A 15,772-nucleotide genomic window follows, 5' to 3' on the forward strand; every position below is an offset into this window, starting at 1 on the left:
CGGTGGCCGTCGGGCCGCGCCGACGGACGCTGGTCGCACCAGCCGCGCCCAGCGTCGGGCTATAGAGTGTTCGCGTTTCGCTAACTTAGCGGGACGGTGTTAGCGTGCGCGCGCCTCAACGTTACGTTGCAGCATATTGGGCCCTTCATGATGCACTCACGGCCGTTTCGCTTGCTCCGCATACACCGAATTCGGTGTTACGCGACGTCAATAGATGACGAAGGCATATGGCTGGTGCAAACATGATGATCATAACACGCGTGTCATGTCAGAACATGAACACATACCACGTTTATAGCATGCTGGCGGCCATTTCGCTAGCTCCACATATACTAAATTTAGCATCACGTGACTTGAATATATGATGAAGGTAAACGATGCATTCGAACAGGATAATCATGACAGAGAAGTCATGTACGGCATAATTTACTTTCACCTCTTAACGTTGGGGTGAGTTTGGAGTGACAACTTCCTCATTCGTGCTTCGCGTGTCATTGATTCCCACTGTACGTGAGATCTGCCCATTTTTAATATTGTTTTTCATTCTGGTATTACCCTCGTACGTTTTGTATACCTACAGTTACTTCTTCCACTTGCTGACAACTGTTGTAGAGATGTGTTTTGTTTCTTTGTTTGGTTCTTCACGTTCTGCCTATTTTAAGAATAATTACGAAACCACCATGTTTCCGCCCTAAAATCGTTTGCGTGCATTGCTTCATAGCACTGTGCACATATGGTAACTGCACTATAACGCACTGGCTCGGCTGAGCAGTTAGATTTCCAGCAAGAGCTCTGCTGAACCACAATGTTCACCGCTTTGCCAAGATAATGGGCTTTCTGAACGTTTTTATGTTTCATCGGCTTGTATTAAAATACCTTGCATTATTCCCCCATGAATTTTCCTTCGTGTATTGAGAAAATACAGGTAGCAAAATAAATAACATCGTTAAACGTGCACAGAACGGGTCTCAGACATGTGGACCAGATGCAGCCTATGACAGTACCCGTTCCAGTTTCGAAAGTGAAAACGGTTATGAGAAGACAAAAACGACGTATTATCCCCGTATTCTAGAACACCCCTTCACTCAACGCTCCACCTTCACTTGGGAAAGCCGATGTGAGCGCCATATCTAGGCAGGACAAGTCACTGCATGTCACTGATAATTTGCTGCTATTCTTGAGTAGCGCAGCGTCATTTTCAGCCAAACAGTGGCGCAGTGCTCAACTCTGCCAAGTGAAGGGTGAAAATTGAGTCGAGGAGCGTTCTTGAATACGGGGCTTAGTTGCACGCCGCCGCCGCCTCCGTCAAAGGCAAACGCCATATGCGCAAAATGCACGCGACAGCGACAATGGACGTTATATGACCGACAAAACGGGCCGTTCGCGTGACGTGTCGCGTGGTCGATATCACGCGGTCGCTCTGTTTTTCAGACTTGCAATACGTCGCTCATCGTCCGGAATTGCTGAGCTCAAGCAGCCATTAGCAAAACACCAGGAGATGATCTACATAAGTAACGCACGACTGATTGTCGCAGATTGCGTGTTCACGCGCGCTAACAGCAGCGTTCATCAATATATATGGCCAACGGCGAAAAATGAACGTTTACATCGTTGAACGGAAACGTGCGCGGTCATCAACTACGTGCCCGCAATGTTTTTGACGCGGCTTGGCAGCACGTAACAGCACTAACAAGATCAAAATAAATACTGAAAAAAAAATGTTGAGCATTTTTTGTAGCATAATGCAACAAAACATCGTACTTTACGTTGCATACCACTGACAACGTGCCACTTTTGCCGCTTGTAAACGGCCTCATGCCAGTGGCAGAGGAGATCTCTCACCGAAACGGTGGCTTGAATGGTGTTTGACCATGCCAGCAACTATGTGCGCGAAGCTAACGTATGTCACGTCACTCACCACTATTGCGTGCATTTTCGGGCATATGGTGTTGGGCCTCCCCTATCACTACCCACTATCGCACAAAAAAAGAAATAGAAAAAAAAGAACCATTGCTGCGTAGCTGCCTGTTTCACTACACATGTTGTCGAAAAATGGTCTTCTGTTTGAAGAGGAAATGAAACATTTATTTGATGTTCTGCGCAACAAGATTGGCTGAACAGACTGAATTGACTGACTTAACTGACTGAACTGACTGACTGAACTGACTGAACTGACTGACTGAACTGACTGACTGAACTGACTGACTGACTGTGACTGACAGCTGTCGCGCTTGTCGTTGTCGATGTAGTCGGAAAAAGTGAAGCATTGACCAAGTATTCGGGATGTTAGGTTCAAAAACTGTTCATTGATTAAGCTGACGCGTGCCGACGTATGTTTCTTCCATGACAAATGTATCAAAAAGGAACACCAGGGCCATCGGGTGAATTTTCTTGTCGTATTTCTTCAGTGGAGAACACGCCCGCCACTTGTAGCGCCACATGTGGTGGTTGAAGGCGTCGTCATCTAGAAACACCTTGTTGTTTGAGAGCACAATGACGGGTGTCCTGGAGATGGTCTGGTCAGCAGTGTACTTGACAGCCACCAAGTCTACGTCACCACCAAAACTTTTTTTGACAGTATCGAAAGCGGATGACTCACAGTTTGGCTCGTTCCATACCAGGGTGCGACGACCCACGGTGTCCTGTAGTGGAAAGCTAGTGTAGCGGTTAAAGATGGGAATGGTACAGCGGTAATGTAAAGTGAAAGAACAGGATCGAAAAAAAAGTTTTTGCCTACACTCGGAGGGGACACAATTTCCTTGCAATATTTTTTCGGGATACAAGTTGTTGACAAAGGCCGCACTGCCTCGTGGATGCCGTGAAACTGAAAGTTTAAAAGTTCCATCATGGCATCAAACGACGCGGGCGCATCCATGTAAAAGGTAGCGAGGTCGCTATGTGCGGCGTCAAAGAGTGGCTGCGTGTTCTTGTACATTTCAATGAAGTCGAGGGTGGAGTACGAACACATCTCATCATTGAACACTTGGATGGCTCGTTGAAGGCGCTTGTCGTCCAGGTGAATAAACCGAAAGACCGGGTCCGCCAGCCACTTGGGAGTGCGCACAATGTTGCTCAACGGCGATACGGGGTTTTCGCGTAGCCAGTCGTAGATGGATTCTTCCGACGCTCCTTTTGCACGTTTTCGGCACTTTGAACGCTTTCTTGCGCATACTTTGTCAGCGTCTCCACCGCTCATCTGACCTCCGTGGGCGTCGTCACATGCAACTGAATGCGGAAGTTCCGGGTGCAGTATTTCCAAAACTCGGCCGGGCTCGTGTCTAGGACCTTGGAATTGTCCCAAAACTTCATTTATAATGTCGCGACCCCAGTCGCTTCCTCCCACTTTAAGGTATTCCAATGGTCGGGGCTGACTATTGAGATACTGGACGAAATTATAGAGGTCCCATGCGCTGGCGTTTGTAGACCAAATTGACGAGCGCTTTGGTCGTCTGACAAAGCCAGCGAAAATAAGACATCGGCATGTGCCGTTGTTCCAGCTGCAGTCGTGTAGGACGTGGACGTGTGGTAGAGTGGTTCCTCGTGCGTGGTAGAGTGGTTCCTAGAGGCGCTGCGTGAGATATGAGCGCCATCTGACAGTAATCTACGAAAACAAAAGCATCTGTAGAACGAGGCGCCGTATCACCTTAGCAAAGTGTAGGAAACACCAGCCTTTTCTTGCATAACTTCGCATTGTCAGCGCAGCGTAATCAACACTACAGCGTTCATAAATAAGTGTTCATTCATTATATAATACAAATGAACACGCCACCAAGTATTACGTCCTGATGTTGCTCTTCAGATGTGCGTAATATTTTTTTGATGAGTAGTGTAGACAAGCATGAACGCACACACCAGATCAAGACAGGTGGGCGTTCAGAAAGTGGTAGAACTTTAGCCTAGTAATTGAATTGTTTCGATTGACAGACAGACACACAAACAGACAGGCCAGAACTCTTGCGTTGATGTATCTAAAGAAATACTATTGTCTTTAAAATATCTTGGATAAGACGTGGTTCGAACCTGCGTCCTCCCTGTGCCAAAACACTGGTCTTCCACTGAGCCATGTCGGTTTCCTATTTCTTTACTGCACTGGCCATGCGGTGCTTCAATCTTCTGTGCACTCAAAAAAAACCTATACAAGTGTTAGGTCGGGACGTAACTGCATTAAGAGAATCAATAGAACGCGCTATAAGATATAAAAAAAGTTAACAGGCGCTCCACGAAGTGCGAACTGTGTAACCAGGCGTCACGCAATATGAATCGCATTGCGAGTGGGTCGTTGAATCCTTCCAGCCTTTTACAAAGGTCTCAACCATAACTTTTCATCGTTGTAAGCCAAAGAATCAATTAAGAGCACTGAGTACCTTGCAAGCATGCTTGTTTCAGTAGCCCCAAGAGGGTTTAGTTGCAAGGGGTTCTAGAAATGGCGATGTTCCATCTTTGGCTGTGACTGTGCTGTTCTTTTATCGTAGGCCTAGTGTATTTTTTATTTTTTAGGATTAATATGTTTGTCAGCTACATAGCCGGGGCAAATCAGAAGCATTGCTTCAGTGGGACACCCTCAGTAGTCACCATGTACCAATAATTAGTGCAGATCAATATTGATATGTTGTTAGAGCCCTGACGCAAAGTCTCGTTCAAAATAACACATGAGATGTGGAAAATTGTTTTTTTTTAATGACGAGGTTTGCTTTCATCTTCGCGAAAGCCAGCTGTAAGCTCCGGTACATAATTGTTCGCCTCCCAGTTCTGAAGCAGTTTCGCTCATCGGTTCTAATCGTAGACGACACAACTGCTAGTTTGTTGAGCTCCCGACGCGTCAACGTTTCCTTCACACTAGTTTTGCGCACCAGCTTGCAATGTCCTCGTGATCAGACGCTTTATGGAAACCGGACGAGGACTGAAAAAGGAAGGGCACAGTCTTAGAGAGAGAGGAAGGCCTCGCAATGTCAACACGCAAGACTGTTAAGAATGCTCACACCTTTTAACTAATTCATATTGACTACTCAATTTTTCAGCTAACCTACCGATAGTGCAGACACGGCGCAAAGCTCTCGGAAAAAGTCCCTCGAGTCATAACAATTAGAAAATGACCACAAATAATAATGGTTATAAAATTTTCTTTCAATCTATCATGTCCATTGTGCTCTTTGCGTCATTTTCTGCGCAGTATTTTGTTGTCGTGTGAAGAAGCATTGGATGATTGGAAACGGGTTTGTAGCTGTCGGTTTCCAACTAATTGGGTTGTTCGCACGCACCCTACATACAGGGTGTCCCAGGTAACTTTTGCAAAAGTTTAAAAATCTGGCGGCACACGCGATTTCAACGCGACCAAATGCGTGTTGCTCACCATTGCCTGGAGTTAGTCAGGCTATTTTTTGTGTTCTCAAATATTGCATAATTAGATCAGTTCAATTAGCCAACTTTGAAAGAACAAAGATGGATAAAAACTTTCAGTGAGAAAGGTATAGATAGGTTTGCAAAGCGTATGAATAGATAGTTTCAAACTTTATATCTGTTAAGTATTAGTATTTTTCTGCTAATTACGAATTCCAGTGAAATACAAAAAATACCACGTGACTAATCTGCTCGTGCGTCAGTGCGCACGATGATTCTAGTGATTCCTAACCTTTCGCGTAAGACGACACGCTTCCTTCGCAGCGGTTCATGACAGCGGTAAGCAGTCACAGCAGTAATCGTTTTTGTGCCCGGTACAAAACGCGTTCGTCGAAACACCAGCACCATCGTTGCGGCCCTGTCGAGGCAGCACAATGGGGCAAATGCTAAGGTCGTTCGTACGCGGGACGTTAGAAAGCACTAGAATCATCGTGCGCACTGACGCGCAAGTATCTTCATCACTTTATTTTTTTTTTTGTAATTCGCGGGCATTTGTATTTAGCGGAAAAACACTAACACCTAAAAGATATGAAGCTCAAAACTTTATATTCGGACGTTTTGCAAGCCGGTCTACAACTTTCTCACTGAAATGTTTTTATCCATTTTCGTTCCTTCGAAAGTACGCTATTTAAACAGATCTAATTAAACAATACTAGAGACCAAAAATATATTCTAACACCCGGCAACGGTGAGTAGCATTCTTTTGGTCGTGTCGGATTTGTGTGTTCCGACATATTTTTAAACTCTGGCTAAAGCTACCTGGCACACCCTGTATATGAGCCAAGTATGATCGTCAACGTCGACAAGTTTACTGGTAATCATTCATGATGGTGCTTCGACGTTGAAAAAGAATGGTTCAGCTTGGGTGCTCGTCTGCTGATCCGATGGTCGAGGGATCAATCCCAGACGAACCGATCACGCTACAATGGAGGTGATATCGTAGACGCCCGTTTACTGCGTGATGTCCGTGCACGGTAAACAATACCAGATAATCCTAATTTTCGGAGACCTTCTCTACAGCATCTCTCATATTCGTATAATAATTTTCGGACGAAAAATCTCGCATAGTAAAAACAAATTGAATTCAGAAACAATAGGTGAAAACGTCCGCCAGTTTTCAGTTCTATGCTGATTGTTCGTGTGTTTTGGTGACGCCAATACCAGAAGGTACGAATATTTTCCTTCCCGAAGAGACTTGTGTCACCGATGTTCCCCTTTAACGCGGTACTAAATTGTTTGGAGCCGGGCGAGACAAAACTTCCCCGCTTCCCGAGGGAGACACAAATCTCGACGTGCAACTCTCATTTATTATGGGTCAAGTTGGGCGGGCGCCGGAAACAGTAAAAGCCAAAATTTGTCCCCCTCCTTTAAACTAAAGGGCCAGGTGGGGGAGTGGGCTTGTTGTTATTCCATGTTTTTCACAGCTGAAGCGCAGAAAGGTAACAACGGACTAAAGAACGGTAACAGTGGGTAGCAGTGTCCTCGTTGTTTCCTCAGTTTGTTGTTACCATTTTGCGCTTCAGCTTTTAAACTAGAAATGGAGGAATTGTTAAAGTTGTACTAGGGTAAGTCGCACTACCACTGAAAAGATGAACAAGGCAACAGTTGGCCCAACACATGGCTGGGAAGCGACAGCAGCAAGCGAAAGAACCACGGTACGTAGAATGAGAGAATGCTAGGGAAAGGCAACGGTGGCTACAAAATGATGCTGAAGTGATAGAAGGCTTACACCAACGACGCCGTGCCCCGAGATCAGAAAGAGGTGCGAATGCTTGGTTTCATTGTCAATTTCTGCACTAGATTCCAGACCTCTTAGTGTCGCTGGTTTAGCTGGAACTACTCTGCGCTGAGAATTAACGTGGAAAAAGCCTGGGGTCACCTAGCTAGAGCCTTGTGACAACCTAAAAGGAACCCAATAAAACCTGCATCACCTTTCTGAGGCCTAGAAACGACCAATAAACAATTATATTAGTCTTCAGAATCATACATTTTTCCCCCATCAGCTTAAAATAACGATTGTTATAGCGCGAGAACAGAACGACGACCAAGAGACAAGAAGAAAACCTTTGTCCTTTTCTCGTAGTTCTGTTCTTGCGCTATAAAAATCGTCATGGGGTACCAGCTAGCCCAAGCCGTCACGCTTGAAATAACGTTTCGTTGTTTTTCCTCGATAGCAAATAGTGAAGCACACGCGCAAGGCCACACTTTCTCGTATGCCATAATTGCAATACGAATCCATGCAAGAGAATCACACTGTTAGCTTCCTGACTGGCTTCTGCATTTTTCTCGGTGTTACATTCTTTCCCAGCAGTCCAGATAAATATCTCTTAATATCTAATATAATAGCATACTTGCTGGTACATCGTAACTTTGAGACCATTACCGCATGGTATGTCACAAAGCCCGCTTTAAGCCGGTTGATTGTCTGCAGAAGAAAGTGGTCTTGTTATTCTATAAAGCAGCTTGGCGTGTCCTCATAGCTGCATTAGGGACGCAAAGAACATGCTTAACGTATTTTGGATGGCCGTGAAAAGAAACGTAGCTTTTGAGATTACTATTGCAAGATGTCTTGTACACTGTGATCGGAAATAAATTGGTTTTTAGCGTTTGTGAAAGGAATGTTGTTCAGATTAGTGTTTGTTTCCACCGTAACATTTACGTGAACACGTGTTTATTTGTCGGAGGAGTTTGAGTGGTTCGCTGTCAGATCCGTCGCGCTAGTCATCCTACGTGAGATTAGTTCTCGCACCCCTACAACAGCTGCTGCTGAAAGAATCTCGTACGCTGATTACACTTCTGTGGATGACACAGTTGTCAGCTCCGCGCTTCTATCCGCAACCTCTACATCAAGGCTTAGTGCACCAATGCACGCACCAGGGATGAAGTTAAGAAGTAAGTGGAGCACAGGTTGCTCTAAGAGAATCGCTGTCATGGGGACTTTCACTTTTACGAGGCGCCGTGGTCCAGTGCTATGGCAGCAGTGGCACGTTTCGCTTGAAAACGTTTACGCACCCGCTGAGAATCTCACGGAGGTATCGTTAAAAGTGATCGCTTTGCAGCTGCTGGTCGGGCCACTACTATACTATTCAAAAAGATATGACATTGCCGGTGCTCAAAGAAACCTTCTGGGGGCCGCTATGGCACGTGTAAAAACTCCAGGCAACGTTGCAGGATTTTGTTCCAACTTAAGCATAGGGATCAAATATTCTATCACTAAGCATTCTTTTGCCTTGCTACTGTTACTCAGCTCTTGAGTTTCCCGTTTATTACATTTATTTCTAATGTTTTTTTTCGCAAGCGTTCCAGCGGTTTTTCATTCTATAAAGCTACGTACTTTGGGTTCACTTGCTCTACAAACACAATCTCTTGCAAAACAGTGTTTTACGAAGAAACTGAAAGTTTAGTAGAGATGAAAGGTCCTGAGGTCCTGTTTAAATTTACATCTCTAAGGAGGATAGCGAAGTAGATCACACCAATCGCTCTGAAAAAAAAACTCGGACAATCAAATATACGTCCTGTTTATTGAATTAGTGTTTATTAACAATAATGAGCAACTACCCCTACATGGAACGTTTAAATGTGAATACAACTGTTAAAACCTAAAAAGAATTTTGACTACCACTAATATTAACTAAATACCACTTAGTGCTAGCCACACGTCAACGTATGCAAATAAATGTGGTACATGCACAACTGAGAATCGGCACGTATTTTTTGTAGTAGAAGATGAAAACCATGGAATCTAAGAGGTTTTGACCTTCAAGCTGAAGCTAGGCTAATTATGTAAACTTAGATGTCAGAGTTCATCGCTGCGCTATGACGTGAAAATGGTGGAGTGGTTTTGACGATAATACCATTCCACACTTACGAAAACACCTTCTTTTCCGTATGATACCCTTGTACTTCACACTACATCCACGGGTAATACAAGAAACCGCAGAAGACGACACACAAAAGCTAGCATTTAGAAGTGGTTACTAAGAGTGTTTCGAAGTATTAAAGTTCTGGAACAAGTGAAATAAATTGTTTTGCTCTCAACAGCTTCGACACACACACACACAAAAGCGCTGCTGCTGCCAAAACCTGTGGCTGCGCTCCGAAACATTATTTCTGCAATCTCGGTCCTTTCATATCACTTGTTTTTTGTGCTTTGTATTTTTTAACTAACTGAAATCCACATCTAATATTAGTACTGCGGAAGATGCCTCTTTTATTCCTAAAGAGTGGCCCACAAGGTTGGATAAGAAGTTAAGGATAAAAATGTGTCATCAGACAGGAACGATTTCATACAAAAGAAGAGTAGGTTGTTGAAAACGACGCCGGAGTATGACAGATGAGCAATTTTAGATTCTGGCCAGCCCACGTTATTATCATCTCAGTGAAAAAGCTATAGCAAATGTCGAGTCGCCACATTCCTTCAAATATTTCGAATTTTTCCTGTGTAGCATAATAACTTCTTTGGCACACTTTCTAAATCTGCGAGCACGACACGGCTGTCCTTGCGAGTCTCTGGGGGCAGCGAAGCGTTCGTTCACAAATGGATTCTAGCTAACGGAAAGAAATAATTTGTCATGCCAAGGAAGAAGGCTCAACGAGGCTTCAAATAAGGGAGTGCTTTACAGCAAGCACACATAGACCCATATAAAGTGAGAGTACACAGTTCTTCGTAGTTCATTACCGATCCCATCAGGGCCTGACCTGAGAGTCATTATATTGGAGACCCTTGCCCCCCAAAATTAGCCCTCTCATTCATTAACTCATTTAGGTACGATAAATTTATATTCTTGACATGCTCCCTTGTAGAAACCAGTGTTAGCTGTCCTTATAAAATGTATGAAAATTTTGGAGTCATTACTCAGATAAGGTAATCGCTAATTAGGCGCCAATATTTATGCTCGTATTTGTTGGAAGACTACCGCATTTTTATTGTATCTGCGAATTCTTCTGGCCATCATTTCCCATCTGCAAAATTTTGCAACAATGGTTCACTGGGAAGAAATCTGTATTTTTTTTGCTATGTTTATACTGTGAGCATCGCAATCGGAGAATTTGTGGTGGTTCTCTTCACAGAGGTGTAAAGGAGAAAAATTGAAAAACATGATTGATGTCATTCAGGCTAAAGCACGTTAGCTACCGCAGGCTATATTAAAGCAAAAAGTGCAGTAGAAAAGAGGTTAGATAGAGAGAGGGTCGAAGTTTCGTTAGGAAGCCTCGCATTATGATAGAGCTACAATGACGAAGCAATTTTAATGGCATTGAAAATAAAGCTAAGGGAGCGAATCTTCTGCACATGCACCCTAAACATGATTAAAAATACACGTGATTCTTGACATTGATTGTAAGGGTTACCAAATTTAGAATGTGTGCACTCAAAACTAGAGTAACCCGTACATTATCAGTGCTGAAAATCGTATTTATCAGGTACCACGTAGAGAGTGTATACTCCTTCCCCGCCGCGGTGGTCTAGTGGCTAAGGTACTCGGCTGCTGACCCGCAGGTCGCGGGATCGGATGCCGGCTGCGGTGGCTGCATTTCCGATGGAGGCGGAAATGCTGTAGGCCCTTGTCCTCAGATTTGGGCGCACGGTAAAGAACCCCACGTGGCCGAAATTTCCGGAGCCCTCCACTACGACATCTCTCATAATAATATGGCGGTTTTAATACGTTAAACCCAACATATCAATCAATCAATCAATCAATCAATCAGAATGTGTACTCTTACGCGAGGTAGTCTAGAATAAACTCATGCCTCAGTGCTGTAGAAAGTGATTGCTGCGTAAAATAGGCATTTCATATAGGTGCGGGCGCAACTTGTCAGTCATGTTACCAATAAAAAGGCATATAAAATAACATAGATGTAGTAAAACATAGCAAGTAAAGAAATCCAAATATGTCGCTAGAGCGCGCTGCGTTTTGTCTCAGAGGGTTAGATGCAGACAATAAAAGAGTATATTATACATCGAATGCAATGGTAGGACTACATTCATAAGCGGTAGGATACGTACGATCTGGCTTTGTCATCTTTTTTTTTCCTTACGAAGAAAAACGGGGCGTGAGTACAGCTGATGTGCTTCTTTTCTTTCGTTGAACTCAAAATTATGCAGGTAAGTTGGTGATATTATCTCGGTGTTGTGTAATCACGCTATGCATCTGAAGGGACTGGCTTGCACACAAGAACGCTTCTAATCGTTTCATCAACATTGTGAGGTAACAACAAAGCGTGCAGACACATTGCTTGTATGTGTGCAACGTTGCGTATTTGTTTCTTTGAAAGTGCTATGATGGCATGTAGCTATAGTGTTGAACTTTTCAAGCTGGGAACATATTATGAGATTTAACCGTAGCCGTAGTGTAATGAAACAGCAGCATTATCTTTAAGAGCTGTAACAGCTTGAAAACAATGACTGAGGTGCACCGAAACGTGCATCGAATTGTGAAATAAAAGAAATATATAAATTAAATATTCTGTTGTTTTCACTAGCAGTTGTACTCCTCCTGGTTCAACTGGCAGAAATTCGTGTGTGTATGCTTTTCATCTTTGTACTCTGTCATGGACAACATCGAGAACCGAACTACAGCACTGCATGTTTGCGAAAACAGAAACTGAGAGTACCCTTTAACGCCATAAAATAGAAAGTAACGACAGAAATGCTCCCCTTGGTACATGAAGTGGAGGCTAGTGACATTTTTTGTGGCAGATAGGTCGGCACCACGAAAGAGACATGTGATATGGTTTGTTTTGTCTATTTGGCAGAATATTAAACGACGACAATCTGTGCCTTACCTTTAAGAAAACTGATAGCCTATAGAGAAGTGGCGAGGATAAAAATAAGTTCCTTGGACCATCATGAAATATTTATTAAACGATCATGAGAACATGAAGGCGTCAGGTGGCTGCCGGTCACGACGGTCGCATAGATCGCGCGTCGCATCGGACTCTTCAGCACTCACGCTTTGCTTGCATAGAGCCCCTGCGCCAAGCGTGTCAAATCCACTGACCACGAAAGGCTGTACAGTGCATCACCGCCACCGGAGACACGAGTCATTCATGCAGCGCCCGTCCAGTGTGATATGTGATAAAGGAATTGCAATATACGTCACATAATAATTACAGCAATAAGCAACATGGAATGTACATGAAAATAGCAATCTGTTTCAGTAAGACTAACAAGCATTTTCGCGCACTTTTGTTTCGGCCGTACAGTAATCGTCAAAAGCGCACTTGAATTTAATCGCCGAATGTATGCCAGGAGTGAAGGAAGGGGACTTTCGGTGACCGCCTCTTCATTTTTTTATCACGTCATTCGATAGATTTACGCTGAATTCCGGCTTTCGTTCCACAACCACCTCAATTCGTGCTCAAGAGTTCGGCAGAAAATACGTATATCTGATCCACTTCGCTGTTTATGGTAACTACGTTGTTATTGAATGCCCTTGTGAAGCATTACATTACCCGACCTTAGCTTTTTGTATACCTGTCTCTCACTATTTTAGTGAAGAAAACCTGAAACCTTCATACGCATACACAAGACAAGCTTTCCACAAAACAGCCGTTGTGTTAAATATGCTGCTGCGCGCACTACGTTGTCACTTAATGGCTGCTCATTAACGTTTAATTATGAAGACGAACATACGTTTTGGTTGGTTCATTTTGTTTTTGTGTTATATACGAGTTTTAAAAAATATTTACTTCATTTAATTTTTGCTTTTATTAGTTCTTGAAATGAGTGCTTCTATCTAAGTACGCAGTGAATAACAGTCTTCCGAGCTATTCAAGGAAAATTAGTTTTGCGAGAGAGCCAGAATCGTTAAACATAGACAAAGGCGGTAATTAAGCGTCGCAGTACCAATCATGACAGAATGCAGAACGAGGGTGGAGCATGCCGAACAGCGGTGGCGAAGAGATAGAACAGAAAGCTAAAGCAAGGACAAAGAATTTTACAACATCGAATCTGTGGTCGAGTACCCTGTGCTTGGGAAAGACAAAGGGTGTGAGTGAATCAAAGAGAGGCATAGTTTTTGACGCTGCTGCAGTAGCATGGTCTGAGTCTGAGTCTTTCTTCTGGGCATTCAAGCACAAATACATGACTGAGGAGAAGAGAAAAAAAATAATATCCAGGGTTTAACGCTCCTAAACCACCATACAGTTATGAAAGATGCCGTAGTAGATGCTCTAGAAATTAAGATCACCTGGGGTCCTTCAGAGCAAACATAAGCCTGAGTACACGTGCCTCAGAGATTTTCACCTCCATCAAAAGTGCGGCCGCCGAAACCGAGACACGATCGCGCTTCTTTTGAGCCAGCAGTGGAGTGCCACGACTGCTAGATCACCAAGGCGCGTCGAACATAAAAACGAAAAAAATTGGCCCCCTATCTGCATGTTTTTGCAAACGTCGTCGAAAGACGATAGCCTTGTGTGTGAAGACAGTGAACAAGACATTCATTTGATGTTCTGCGCAAGAAAATCGGGGACTGGTATTCTGGAGGCGCAGCGTAGAGTGCCTCGAGCGTGCAGCGAAGGCGAACGAGCGCAACAAGTCACGTGACACGTCAGACATGAGCGCCATCCGGCAGTTTTAATTTTTTTTTTGAAAAACAAAGGGCGTGGCCGTGCGCGCACGTCTCAGAGGTGATAAGCTGGAGAACGCGAGGCGACGGGTAGGTGCCACTACCATCTCGTCTTAGCAAAGCATTGGAAACGCTCCCCATTTTGTGCAAGCGTTGCATGGTCAGCGCAGCGTGATAAGCGCTACGGTCCCTAAAATTACTTATGCATACCTTTTCTAGTAAAAGAAGCACATGCAGAATATGTACGTGTTGTCATGGTGCCCCAGACATGAGCAATATTTGCGTTTTATTGACGATTGCAAAAGCATGAACGCCCAACCTTGAGCAACATTGGCGGGCGCTGTGGATGGCGTCGGCCGTTTCAAGTGCCCGATGCCATTTAGAGTGAAAAAAACAGACAAAGGTACAGACAGACAGACAAACATTTTTGCGTCAAATGTCCCCAAGAAAGACTATCGTCTTTCAAAATGTGGCTGATACCCCTATATAGGAATAGCTATAACGCGGATGTGGAACGTTTGTTTACAAATGTAGTTGCGGGGTAGTGCGCATTGTTTGAGCAACAAGAGCAAATTTCAAAGTCATGATAAGAATGGCAAGCAGCTCGAAACATGCAGCGCACACCTCAAGCAGAAAGCACAGACGAAATCAGCATTCACTGGACGATCGCGGACTAACAAATTCCACAGCCGGACGCTTCAAGCACACCGTTCAAACAGAAAGAAATACGCACGAAACGAGTGCACTAGTATACACGGGGCCTTGCGCGAAATAACTAAACATTCTTTATGCGTCTTGTGCCAGCAGCTAAGCGGTTCTGAGAGAGGAAGGAAGAGAAAAGTGAGCCCCGTAACTGTCTGCTTCAGGGAGCGACACCTCAACTGTAGCTCACAAAGGATGGGGGTGAGGAGGGATTAAAAGGATAGGAATAAAGGTTTAGAAAGACAGAGAAACAGTATGCCAGAGAGCGAGTGCGAGGACATATCGAGGGGATAGGAGAGATAGGAAAGATGGAAACACGGTCACGGGAGTCCGAGGTCTGGGCACCACTTGCGAGAACTCTTGTCGGCGTCAGTAGATGGCGTAGAGCAAGTCCAGTCGGTCAGAGCTACGCTGTCGTCGAAGGTCGTCAGCGTCAGAAGATGACGTAGGGCGAGCCCAGTTGGCCATAGCTACGCTGACGTCGGAGATTGTGAGGGCACAACCGGTCGGCACGGAAGCCAGAGAGCGAGCCCCCCAGCAGCACGCTAGTTTTGTAAACGCAGCCGCGGGAGCGTGCGACCTTTGTCCTTTCCCGAATTACGAATCTGAAAAGTGCACGCGCAGAAGAGGCCACGCTTCGTGGAGGTGACGACATTTAGAACACGCTCAAAGCAAGCCCGTCATGTCATCTCGCCAATGATAACGACAACGTGGGAAAGTTTCAGGGCTCTGAGCACTGCTATGGTTTATATAAATGGCTTGACAGTACACTTTCGGACAACGGCGATCCGTAGCCTAGAGGTTAGCGCCAGGTGCTAGGAATTGAAAGGTTGGGTGTTCGATTCCTAGCGCCTTTCAATTCGGTGCAACAAATCGAAAGGCGCTAGACATTTGTTGCACGGAATAGAGGTTGCAACAACCAACCTCTCAATTCCATGCAAAAAAAAATGCCAGCCTTCTGCTTTTAAATATGAAAACCTTTCTTGGGATACTTCAACAAAAACTTTGGTCTGTCTGTCTGGCTGTGTGTAGGCTTACTTGTCTGTTTGTCACTTGAAACGGCTAAAATCTAACAACATCTGCAGCACCCCTGGTCTGGTTTCTGC

The 15,772-nt window shown here is 44.4% G+C and overlaps 1 pseudogene; it reads right to left on the minus strand.

Annotated features, from left to right (window-relative positions):
• Positions 1-2,303: 2,303 nt before the first annotated feature.
• Positions 2,304-3,196, minus strand: LOC142765795 (uncharacterized; annotated as a pseudogene).
• Positions 3,197-15,772: the final 12,576 nt, after the last annotated feature.

The sequence above is a fragment of the Rhipicephalus microplus genome, chromosome 1 (assembly GCF_043290135.1).
Source record: "Rhipicephalus microplus isolate Deutch F79 chromosome 1, USDA_Rmic, whole genome shotgun sequence".
NCBI lineage: Eukaryota > Metazoa > Arthropoda > Arachnida > Ixodida > Ixodidae > Rhipicephalus > Rhipicephalus microplus.